This window comes from Bubalus bubalis, chromosome 15 (assembly GCF_019923935.1).
Source record: "Bubalus bubalis isolate 160015118507 breed Murrah chromosome 15, NDDB_SH_1, whole genome shotgun sequence".
Classification (NCBI taxonomy): domain Eukaryota; kingdom Metazoa; phylum Chordata; class Mammalia; order Artiodactyla; family Bovidae; genus Bubalus; species Bubalus bubalis.
In genome coordinates, this window is record NC_059171.1 from 18,738,833 (window position 1) to 18,751,409 (window position 12,577).

Genomic DNA, 12,577 nt, shown 5'->3' on the forward strand with positions numbered 1-12,577 from the left:
CATCAGGAAGCCGATTGGCACCCTTTGTGCTGAAACAGAGATAAACAAAAGCAGGACCATCTGGGGCTGTTTCCTGTCCTCCAACTCCCTTCATCTCCCCTTCCCCATTCAACTTTTGAACCCTGATTGTCATCTATCACTTAACAATCTTGACAGTTTCATTTTGCACTGGTTAAGTTATCTTTTCGATACCTATAACCTGGCCCAAATGGGACTGCTCTAAAGTAAAACCAGACCCTCCTCATCTCTGCCTCTTTCTTTCACTTGTGGCCAGTATAGTTGCTTTAAGTTCCTGTTTTAGACGTCAGTGATAGTGAGAAAAATGCCCCTTCTCTCAACTCCTAGATTGAAGGCTAAAGAACTGAAAGGTACATTTAGGGTATTTATAAGCTCTGAATTTTCTGGAGTCAGTCTCAAAGGGAAGTTGGATCAGGAGGCTGTAATACAGAAATGCTTATTTTTCGGGCCCAACTAGTGAGTGAGATTCTCCAAATCGGCAAGCTTTTACCCTAAAAGTAATTTTTAATTTGATTTCCTTAAAAAATACAGGAAATATATCAAAGACATTACATCCCTGTCTTTCTCAGAAATGGCTTCACTGGTTTGATGCTACCACAGGAACAATACCAAGAATGGAGAGGTTTGTTCACTAAGCTGTGAATGGTACCATGAGCCTCCCAGGAGCAACTGCAGAATGTTGGGCAAAATGTCTCCATTGTAGACTTCTCTGGTGGCCCAGTAGTTAAGAATCTACCTGTCAGTGTAGGACACGGGCTTGATCCCTGCTCCAGGAAGATTCCACATACACCTCGGGGCAACTAAGCCCAAGAGCCACAACTACTGAACCCACGTGCTGCAACTACTGAAGCCCACATGCCCTAGAGAGCAAGAGAAGCCACTGCAACGAAAGCCCACGCACCACACACAACCAGAGAAAACCCGAGAGCAGCAACGAAGACCCAGGAGAGCCAAGAAATTCTCCACTGTGCCTCTTCTAGAACTTTCTGAACATTTTATACATGTATATATAAAATCCTGTTTTACACTTGTGGGTTTGTTAAGTGCCATCCCTGACTCTTGTAATGAGCCTGCCTTTGAAAATACATGTTTTCCTTCAAGTTATTCCCTCTCTGTGTTTATGGGCTAGAAAACCAAAGAATGAGGTTTCTTTGGATTGTGTATAAAATAAGAGCAAACCAGCTGTGAATGAGGCCTCAAAGACTTCTGATGAATAAAGCACATTAAATAAGGTGACAACACTTTTGTCATCTAACTGGATTATGTGGAGTCATTTTATATACTTTTAGATTCTTGGGTAGTTGAGTTCTATGGAAAAGCAATTTCTCGATAAAATGTTACAATTTAAAAATAATTTAGCAGTGGTTCAAAAATTAAATTTTGGGGGGAAAACTTTTCTTAGAAAATTTCAGATATATTTCTTAAAAATTTTAATGGCCATTCAAGTTTTGTAGCCTATTTAAGTGAACTCTACAATGATTCTTTTCCTAAAGTACAGAAGACTTAAAAAACACGTGCTTGCTTTTCCTACGGTAACTTGCTTACAGAAGATTGTGTTGGGTTTTTGTTTCTAAGTGTGCAGTTCAGTTAAGCCTAGAAAGATGAGAGGACTTGCATTTCCAAGAATAAGGCAGGATGAGGATCAGACCAATCTCCTACTAGAAACAACCAAAAACACTCACTAAAAAAAAATATTTATAACTTCTTAAAAGCATCAAAGATCAGACAAGATAGTAAGAGGTTAAAGCCCCAGATCAAAGGAAAACACGGTCTCTGAAAGTTAAGTGGTACCCTAAAGCTGTTTTTGAACTAAGGACATTTGCCAATTAGGCCAGTTTGGTTCTTAGGGCTTCTTAGGACAAGGAGCACAGAGTCAAAACCTAGGGCTTGCTCCTCTCCTTACTAAAACAGGAAAAACCCTCAGAGCAACGGTGAAACAAAAGTAAATGTGCTGCCGCCCTCAGGTCCTTACACTGGGCAGAGCAGGACAGATGGGAAAGGCAGGGAACTGCCCTGACAAGATATAACTGCAGGTTAGCACTCTCACAGCTTGAAAGCCACATTTATTTGATGATGAAAAATAAATAAATGAAAACAAAGAGAAAAAGAAACCATAATACCATAAAACTCTCTCAAACTAAAGTGAATTCAGTTTCAGTTCAGTTCAGTCACTCAGTCCTGTCCGACTCTTTGCAACCCCATGAATCGCAGCACGCCAGGCCTCCCTATCCATCACCAACTCCCAGAGTTCACTCAGACTCACATCCATTGAGTCAGTGATGCCATCCAGCCATCTCATCCTCTGTCGTCCCCTTCTCCTCCTGCCCCCAATCCCTCCCAGCATCAGTCTTTTCCAATGAGTCAACTCTTCGCATGAGATGGCCAAGTACTGGAGTTTCAGCTTCAGCATCATTCCTTCCAAAGAAATCCCAGAGCTGATCTCCTTCAGAATGGACTGGGTGGATCTCCTTGCAGTCCAAGGGACTCTCAAGAGTCTTCTCCAACACCACAGTTCAAAAGCATCACTTCTTCGGCACTCAGCCTTCTTCACAGTCCAACTCTCACATCCATACATGACCACAGGAAAAACCATAGCCTCAACTAATGGACCTTTGTTGGCAAAGTAATGTCTCTGCTTTTTAAAATGCTATCTAGGTTGGACATAACTTTCCTTCCAAGGAGTAAGCGTCTTTTAATTTCATGGCTGCAGTCACCATCTGCAGTGATTTTGGAGCCCCCCAAAATAAAGTCTGACACTGTTTCCACTGTTTCCCCATCTATTTCCCATGAGGTGATGGGACCAGATGCCATGATCTTCATTTTCTGAATGTTGAGCTTTAAGCCAACTTTTTCACTCTCCTCTTTCACTTTCATCAAGAGGCTTTTGAGTTCCTCTTCACTTTCTGCCATAAAGGTGGTGTCATCTGCATATCTGAGGTTATTGATATTTCTCCCGGCAATCTTGATTCCAGCTTGTGTTTCTTCCAGTCCAGCGTTTCTCATGATGTACTCTGCATAGAAGTGAAATAAGCAGGGTAACAATATACAGCCTTGACATCCTCCTTTTCCTATTTGGAACCAGTCTGTTGTTCCATGTCCAGTTCTAACTGTTGCTTCCTGACCTGCATACAGATTTCTCAAGAGGCAGGTCAAGTGGTCTGGTATTCCCATCTCTTTCAGAATTTTCCACACTTGACTGTGATCCACACAGTCAAAGGCTTTGGCATAGTCAAAAAAGCAGAAATAGATGTTTTTCTGGAACTCTCTTGCTTTTTCCATGATCCAGCGGATGTTGGCAATTTGATCTCTGGTTCCTCTGCCTTTTCTAAAACCAGCTTGAACATCAGGAAGTTCACGGTTCACATATTGCTGAAGCCTGGCTTGGAGAATTTTGAGCATTACTTTACTAGCATGTGAGATGAGTGCAATTGTGCGGTAGTTTGAGCATTCTTTGGCATTGCCTTTCTTTGGGATTGGAATGAAAACTGACCTTTTCCAGTCCTGTGGCCACTGCTGAGTTTTCCAAATTTGCTGGCATATTGAGGGCAGCACTTTCACAGCATCATCTTTCAGGATTTGGAATAGCTCAACTGGAATTCCATCACCTCCACTAGCTTTGTTCGTAGTGATGCTTACTAAGGCCCACTTGACTTCACATTGCAGGATGTCTGGCTCTAGGTCAGTGATCACACAATCATGATTATCTGGGTCATGAAGATCTTTTTTGTACAGTTCTTCTGTGTATTCTTGCCACCTCTTCTTAATATCTTCTGGTTTTGTTAGGTCCATACCATTTCTGTCCTTTATCGAGCCCATCTTTGCATGAAATGTCCCCTTGGTATCTCTAATTTTCTTGAAGAGATCTGTAGTCTTTCCCATTCTGTTGTTTTCCTCTATCTCTTTGCATTGATCGCTGAGGAAGGCTTTCTTATCTCTTCTTGCTTAAAGTGATTTAAAATGTTCCTGTGTGCCTCCTTCTTTTTCAGACACTAAGTTGTGTCTGACTCTGTGACCCCATGAACTGCAGCATGCCAGGCTTCCCTGTCCATCACTATCTCCTGGAGTTTGCTCAAATTCATGTCCATTGACTCAGTGACGCTATCTAACTATCTCACTCTCTGTTGCTCCCTTCTCCTCCTGCCCTCAATCTTTCCCAGCACCAGGGTCTTTTCCAGTGAGTTGGCTCTTCGCACGAGGTGGCTAAAGTATCGAGCTTCAACTTCAGCATCAGCTCTTCCAATGAATATTCAAGGACCAATTTCCTATAGGATTGACTGGTTTGATCTCCTTGCAGTTCAAGGGACTCTCAAGAGTTTTCTTCAGCACCACAATTTGAAAGCATCAATTCTTCTGTGCTCAGCCTTCTTTATGGTCCAACTTTCCCATCCATACATGAATACTGGAAAAACCATAGCTTTGACCATCTGGACCTTTGTCAGCAAAGTGTGCCTGTGTGCCTAGCAAAGGCAAATGAAAGCTCTTTCTGAAGGAAATTAGTGTCATCTTAGTCTTTAAAGACTAGATTCTTTACCGTCTGAGTCATATTTGCAAAGCTATGTTTTTTCCAGTTGTTTTTCTATATTATACTCTGGATAATTTCTCCTGATCTATATTTTGTTTTCTAATTTTCTCTTCAGTGTGTTTAAATTGCTTAAACATTTATATTGAGTTTTTAACTTGGTTTATTGTAGTTTTTACTTTGAGACATTCTATTTGGTTCTTTTTTAAATTGGCTAAGTCACTTTTTATCATTTCCTGTTTCACATGTATTTTCTTTTTTCTCTGAATTTAGTAAGCATAGTTGCTTGTATATATTGTGTAGTAATTTCAAAATTTCTTTGGAGGTCTCTTTCTTCTAGTTTTCATTCTTGTTAGCATATGTCCTTGTAGGCTTAGTTATTTTTGACTGTACACTGTTTATTGTCCTAGAGAACTTGGAGTATATACCTGTATCTCTCTCTCTCTAGCCTATCAATGTGGCAAAGCAACTAATAAAAGCAACAAAATGATTATCACAGAAGTCGGGATGGTGATGTCTCCAGTGCTCAGGAAGAAAGACAAGAGAAGGGTTCTGAGGCCCTGGCAATTCTATTTCTCAGCATGAGTGGAGGTCACTCAGTCATGTCTGACCCTACGGACTGCAGCCCACCAGGCTCCTCTGTCCGTGGAATTCTCCAGGCAAGAATACTGGTGTGGGTTGCCATTTCCTTCTCCACTGGATCCTCCTGACCCAGGGACCAAACCTGCATCTCCTGCATTGGCAGGCAGACTCTTTACCACTGAGCCTCCAGGAAAGCCCAGGGTGGAGGTGACACACACTAATTACTTTTAAACCATACATATATTTCACGTAATATCAAATACTTTTTCCATAATATCAAATACTGTATAATAATAGAAAATGTCAAAAGTGGAACTTTCTTGGTGATTCAGGGTTAGGATTCCATGTTTCCATGCTAGGACCTAGGTTCCATCTCTGGTCTGGGAACTAAGTTCCCATAAGCCATGAAGCATAGACAAAAAAAAAGAGTAGAAATCAAGATCAAGAAGCCTGGAATTTAAGTGGTATTCACAGAATATTTACTTAATGAGTAATGAGTTTTTAACAACTGAGAAAGAGATTTTCCAATCTGTAGAATATCCCTGCCCCCTTACAGCCTGCTGACATTTGACCTCTCCTCTGCTCATCAATGGGCTACCCAGGTAGCGCTAATAGTGAAGCATCTGCTTGTCAATGCTGGAGATGTCTTGTGGTTCGATGCCGGTTCAATTACTGGGTTGGGAAGATACCCTGGAAAAGGAGGTGGCAACCTACTCCAGTATTCTTGCCACATCATTCCACCATGATAATGATGATGGTGGATATTAATACCATTAATCAAGTTCGAAGAGGCCAATAGAGCAGGTTGTGGGGTGAAGGGAACAGGCACTGCATTTTTTTAAAAATTGAAGTATAGTTTATTTACAATGTTGTGTGAATTTCCACTTTATTTTACATTTACTGAGTTTGAGGTATCTGTGGGAGAAGGCAATGGCACCCCACTCCAGTACTCTTGCCTGGAGGATCCCATGGATGGGGGAGCCGGGTGGGCTACAGTCCATGGGGTCGCTAGGAGTCAGACACGACTGAGCGACTTCACTTTCACTTTTCACTTTCATGCATTGGAGAAGGAAATGGTAACCCACTGCAGTGTTCTTGCCTGGAGAATCCCAGGGATGGGGGAGCCTGGTGGGCTGCCATCTCTGGGGTCGCACAGAGTCGGACACGACTGACGTGACTTAGCAGCAGGAGCAGCAGCAGCAGCAGTGGGACATTTAGGTGGTGATTTCTATTAGGGAGTTAGAAATTTGGTTTGAAACTGAGGAGAAAAATGAAATGTGAACATGGAAATTTGGGTGCCATAAACATTTATAAAATGGAGTTTAAAACCAGAAGAGTATACGGGATAGTCTAGTGGGATTGGCAATATGTTTGTTGAATCTACTTGAAAAGTATGCTCACCTAAGTCTAAGTGCTTTTTCCTTAGCATGTATTTTAGATCTTGAGTAAGAACAGCTTCATAGAATATCTTCCTTTATCCAAGATCATACTGGTCTCTCCTTAGAGTAACTACTAATGGCTCAAGTTCAGGATACAGCTTTAATTTAGAACGCTGAAGTTTACTGGGCTTCCTGGTGGTTCCATGGTTAAGAATCCACCTTGCAATGCAGGGGACTCTAGTTCGATCCCTGGTCCCAGAAGGTCCCAGATTCCAAGGAGAAGCTAAGCCCTGTGCCACAACTACTGAAGCCCATGTGCCTAGAGCCCATGCTCCGCAACAAGGGAAACCACCACAACAAGAAGCCTACACACCGCAACTAGAGAGTAGCCCTCATTCACCACAGCTAGAGAAAAGCCCACACACCACAACGAAGACCCAGTGCAGCCTAAAATAAAATAAAAATAAATAATTTTTTAAAAAAGAATGTTGGAATTTAATAAAGTCATTTAAGAATGATAGACATGGGGACTTCCCTGGCTAAGACTCTGAGTTCCCAATGCAGGGGACCCAGGTTTGATCCCTGGTCAGGGAACTAGATTCCATGTGCAACAACAAAGTTTGAAGATTTGAAGATCCTAAATGCTGAAACGAAGACCTGGCACAACCAAATAAATAAATAAATATTTAAAAAAATAGACTGGAGAATTCTATTAGAGTATTCTGACAGGTGAATCTTGTACCTGAATACTAATTATGTAAAAAGTTTACACAAAGTATTTAATGTAGTAACAAGAGTTCTGAGGAGGTCAAGATATGTACTCTTCTAATTGATGCTTTTGAACTGTGGTGTTGGAGAAGACTCTTGAGAGTCCCTTGGACTGCAAGGAGACCCAACCAGTCCATCCTAAAGGAAATCAGTCCTGAATATTCATTGGAAGGACTGATGCTGAAGCTGAAACTCCAATACTTTGGCCACCTGATGAGAAGAACTGACTCATTTGAAAAGACCCTGATGCTGGGAAAGATTGAAGGTGGGAGGAGAAGGGGACAAGAGAAGATGAGATGGTTGGATGGCATCACCAACTCAATGGACATGAGTTTGAGTAACTCCAGGGAGTTGGTGATGGACAGGGAGGCCTGGTGTACTGCGGTCCATGGGGTCGCAAAGAGTCCGACATGACTGAGCGACTGAACTGAACAGATAGAAAACTGGTAAGCAACTTATTAAAAAATTCAGCATATAAAAAATTCCTGATGTTTAAACTTTTTAAATCTAATACTGTGACTTTCAGTTACATATGTCTTAAGTTTCGGCTTCCCTGATAGCTCAATTGGTAAAGAATCCGCCTGCAATGCAGGAGACCCCGGTCCAATTTCTGGGTTGGGAAGATCCCCTGGAGAAGGGAAAGGCTACCCACTCCAGTATTCTTCAGCTTCCTTTGTGGCTCAGCTGGTAAAGAATCTGCCTGCAATGCAAGAGACCTGGGTTCGATCCCTGGGTTGAAAAGATCCCTTGGAGAAGGGAAAGGCTACCCACTCCAGTATTCTGGCCTGGAGAATTCCATGGACTGTATAGTCTGTGGGGTCCCAAAGAGTTGGACACGACTGAGCGACTTTCACAGCCACAGCCAGCCATGTCGTAAGTTTCAGACTTTTTGAAGCCAGAACCATAGAATTATTAGCTCTGGCATGGATCTTAGAGGTTGTTTAATTGACTTCTTTAAGTTCTCAAACAGAGACTAAAGAGAGAGTGCTATGCCGTGAGCACACCACATCATGGCCACTTGGCCTGGGATGAGCGGCCAGGTTCCTCCATCCCTAGATCATTCTTTCCTCTTTACACCATCTTTCCTCTCAGTGGAATCCAATGTTGCTAAAGTTTCAGGATAGAAATGAATCAAACTTCAAATGAGAGGTTTTAATTTATTTATGAATTTAATGCATATCTGTGACACTCGGAGCTAGATAAGAACAAAAAGCCAAGAGTGATTAAGATTCTTCCTTTGCCTCATTCTGTCTCAGGCTTCTTGGCAGAATGAATTATCGGAGTCCCACAAGGACAGACCCAGAGGACAGGACAATGACAAGAGTCTGATCTTGAGTAGGATTTAGCAAATAAAAATAAGATTTAGCAAATAAAAATAAGAGGCTGCCCAGTTGCATTTCCCTGGGTTGGGAAGATCCCCTGGAGAAGGAAATGGCTCCCCACTCCAGTCTTCTTGCCTGGAGAATACCGTGGACAGAGGAGCCTGGAGGGCTACAGTCCATGGGGTTACAGAGTCAGACACAACTGAAAGTGACTTAGCACAGCCCAGTTACATTTGAATTTCAGACAAATTATGAATACTGTTTTTTAGTGAATGTTCCAGGTGTTGCATGGGACATACTTACACTGAAAAACTGTTTTCACTGTTTATCCGAAATTGGAATTTAACTGGGAGTTGTGTGTTTTATCTGGAAACCCAAATCTGGAAGTCAAGGACACAGACTTTCAAGCTCTGAGACAGGAGGGAAGCAGATCAAGTTGGCCCCACTAGAGGTAGCTGATGTTTTACAAAATTGCCAACTTCACAACGAGGATCTGCCACTCTTTGTGCAACAGTGGAGTCGTCCTGCTGTGGCACTGCCACCCGCCACATTGTGGTGTAACGTGGGCCTGATCTTTCAGGAGATTAGCAGGGATGGTGGTGGAGGCAGTGGGTCATATGGACACTGTCTCCATCTCCGTGTGTTCTAAAGCAGCTGTGTCTTTAACAGTGCAGACCAATTTTTCCAGCAGAGAACCAGAACTCATTATATAATCAGTGATTACAAAACCAAAGCTAAAATGTGGAACAATACAGTGTTCCCTTACAGAAGAACATAAAAAAAGAAATATTCTGCAAGACAGTGTCTCATCCTGGCATCCAAGGTCCGGACCCTGCACACAATCCTCACTGAACAGAAGGCTGAGCCTGAAGTCTCAGGAGACAGCAGGGAGCCTTGTCACAAAACCGGGGCTGAGATATGGGAGGTGAAACGCCAGCCGTGTGGCAGCATCTTAGCAGTGTTTGGCCACACGCTCAGCAGCAGCAAGATGTCATACAACACTAACAGTGACTTTCAAGTTCAGCTACAGTGGCCACAGCAATGCCAGCCCTAGACTGTGAGCCTAGGTGTGAAATGATTACCGCGGGCGGCTCAGGGTCCTCAGCTGGAGGCGGTGGGGGTGATGGTAGCAGCGGCAGTGCTGCTGGGAAGAACATGAGGAGTGATTGGGTAAGCCTGGGGAGGAACACTAATTCATCAGCAGTGTTGGGCTCTATGGGCTTCCCTGGTGGCACAGACAGTAAAGAGTCCACCTACAATGCAGGAGGCCGGGCTTGATCCCTGGGTCAGGAAGATGCCTGGGAGAAGGGAATGGCTACCTACTCCAGTATTCTGGCCTGGAGAATCCCTGGCGGGTTACTGTCCATTGGGTTGCAAAGAGTTGGACACGACTGAGCCACAAACATTTTGAGTTTTCGCTTTCAAAGGAGAAACACTTGGAGACTACTGTTTCTCCTCAAACTTTTGCCTGCTAATTTTAGCAGGATCTTGCCTGCCGCAGTTATTCCTATGGTTCCTAACGGTGAATTTCTATTTTCTTCATTCTTTATACATTTATTAAGTGGAATTCTTTTGTAAGGAAGAGCTGTCCTTTCTCCTACATTTATGTATTGACTTACTTTTAAAATATTTATTTTTATTTATTTTATTATTTATTCGCTGCACCCAGTCTTAGTTGCGGCATTCAAGATCTTTGATCTTTGCTGTGGCATGCAAACTCTGAGTTGCGGCCTGTGGGATCTAGTTCCCCCATAAGGGAACGAACCCAGATTCCCTGCCATGCGAGCACGGAGTCTTAGCCACTGGAAAACCAGGGATGTCCCCATCTATTTATTTATTCAGCTATTTATTTATACCAGGATGGACTCATGGATATTTCTTTTATACTTTGATGCTTTAAGAAATTAATCAAATGTCAGATTATTTCTTAAAAAAGTTCCCTCTTCTCACTCTCATGTTCATTGTCTATGCCTTTCTCTGGTGCTCCAGCTCTGTTGGTACTGTCAACTACAAATTGGCACTTGCCAAGGGCATTTGCCAGCAACCGAGCAACAGCAACACGGCCTTTTGCCATGTGCCCATGCTACTGCAGCTGCTGGCCTTCGACACTCCCTGAAGGGGTTTCAGGGTGGAGAGTGAGGCACTCTGTGCTCCAGGGAAACTGGTGGAACAGGTCTGTAGATATTGATACTTTCAGGAACTGCTTTCATGATCCCAGTCCTTGCATTTCCTCCCTGATATCTAGAAAAGCACTAAATCCTTTCATGGTGACATGGCTCCTCATGACTAGCAGGGAAGCCTTTTGTAAAACAAGTTCTTGATTGCCCCGAACTCCCCCTTCACCAAAATCTTATATACTGACCTTCCCTTACTGCCTCTTTGGAGCAGTCTCTCAGAGCTCTCTGAGGTGCTGTCTCCCGGGCTGCAATCCTCATTTGGCCCCAAATAAAACGTAACTCGCAACTCTCATGTTGTGCATCTTTTTAGTTGACAGGACCCTAACCCTGAGATTGGTCTGGCTGTTGAGCCGCTGCTCTGAACAAACGGGAATGAATGCACGGGGAGCCACCGTTCAAAGGAAGCCTCTTCATGCCGGGCTTGGGGGCAGGTACTGTGAAGGTGTGTAATGCTGCCCTGACTCTCCTGGAATGAGGGGGCTGAAGCCCTGAGGTTCAGGAGGGCGGGAAAGAGGGGGATCCTCACCTCCAGCCATGATGGGCAGGAAAGAGGAAAGGAGTGCTGAGGAAAGCCCAGAGGTTGCGAATGTCTTAACAGCTGGCATGTCTCAAGTCGTGTGGCTCAGGTCTGGAGAGAACATGATTACTCAGGTCAAAGTCTCTGTAGAAAACCAGGCATTGGCTGGGGTTAATCTCAAGGCCGCCTCTATAATGGGTATCTGTTTATTCTCTGTGTTGGCCCTGATCTGGACATGCGAGGACAAGGTGATTATTTGGGTGAAAGGTCTCCTTCATGAAACGATCCACTTTGAATGGCAGAAAACAACCCTCTTTTCTTCTAAGTACCCTTGACAATTGTTCCTTTTATAAGGGGTCACACTGGGACTTGGTCATTCAGCCAAAATTGGATTCAAGGGGTGAATAAGTCAGATTGACCATCCGTGTGTCCACAGATCACCTTTACAGTTTTGAACTTGACCTTGTGCGTGGCTGTCCTTCTGAGTCAGAAGTCCCCCAAGGAGCACGGGTGACTGTCTCGTCAAGAGAGAAGAACCGCTCACTACAGGCTTAGAGTTCCTCGTAGATGGAATGCCCCCTCCGTGTGGCCTCTTAGTTTCACTTTTGCAGGAAACATAAGGCTTTTCCTCTGGAGAGGAATTCAGGGCAAGGCAGAATTATACTCTGTAGAAACTTTGGTTTTCTTAGCACCCAGTATAATGGAGTCTGTGTGTTTTCGCCTGTTCCTTGCTGAATCTCATCTACGTACCAGGCCCCCACGAAGAATGCTTTTCCATCATAGTGAAGCTTTCAGAAGTACTGTTAGCCCACTTTCCACATGAAGAAACTGAGATCCAGCCGTTCCCATCCCGAGGGAGGGCCGGGCGAGGAATGAGATCTCTCTGGCTCCAAGGTCAAGCCTCCCTCCACCAGGCCTCACCACCTTTGGGAGGGAGCATGTCCAGTTTCAGCCCTTCTTTCATTCCCTGTCCTTGTAATCCTCAAATGTTGTGCATTTGGAATTTTTTTCTTGGCTTTAGGTCTTGGGTCTCAACTCCACAGTGCCTGCAGGAATGTACACACGGCCTTCCAGGGAGGTTTTTTCCTCAAAAAGTCCAGACTCTTCAGTGATACAGTTGGTGGATGGGGAGTCAGAACCTCAGGGTTCAATGTTTCCCCTGGGTGAACTCCAGAGTAACAGGATCGGGGCAGAGCACTCCAATCTGCATTATAATAATAAATTCTAGTTTGTATTTCTTGAGCAGTTACAAACTGCCAGGCATTGTTGTGGGCTTCCCTGGTGGCTCAGTGGTA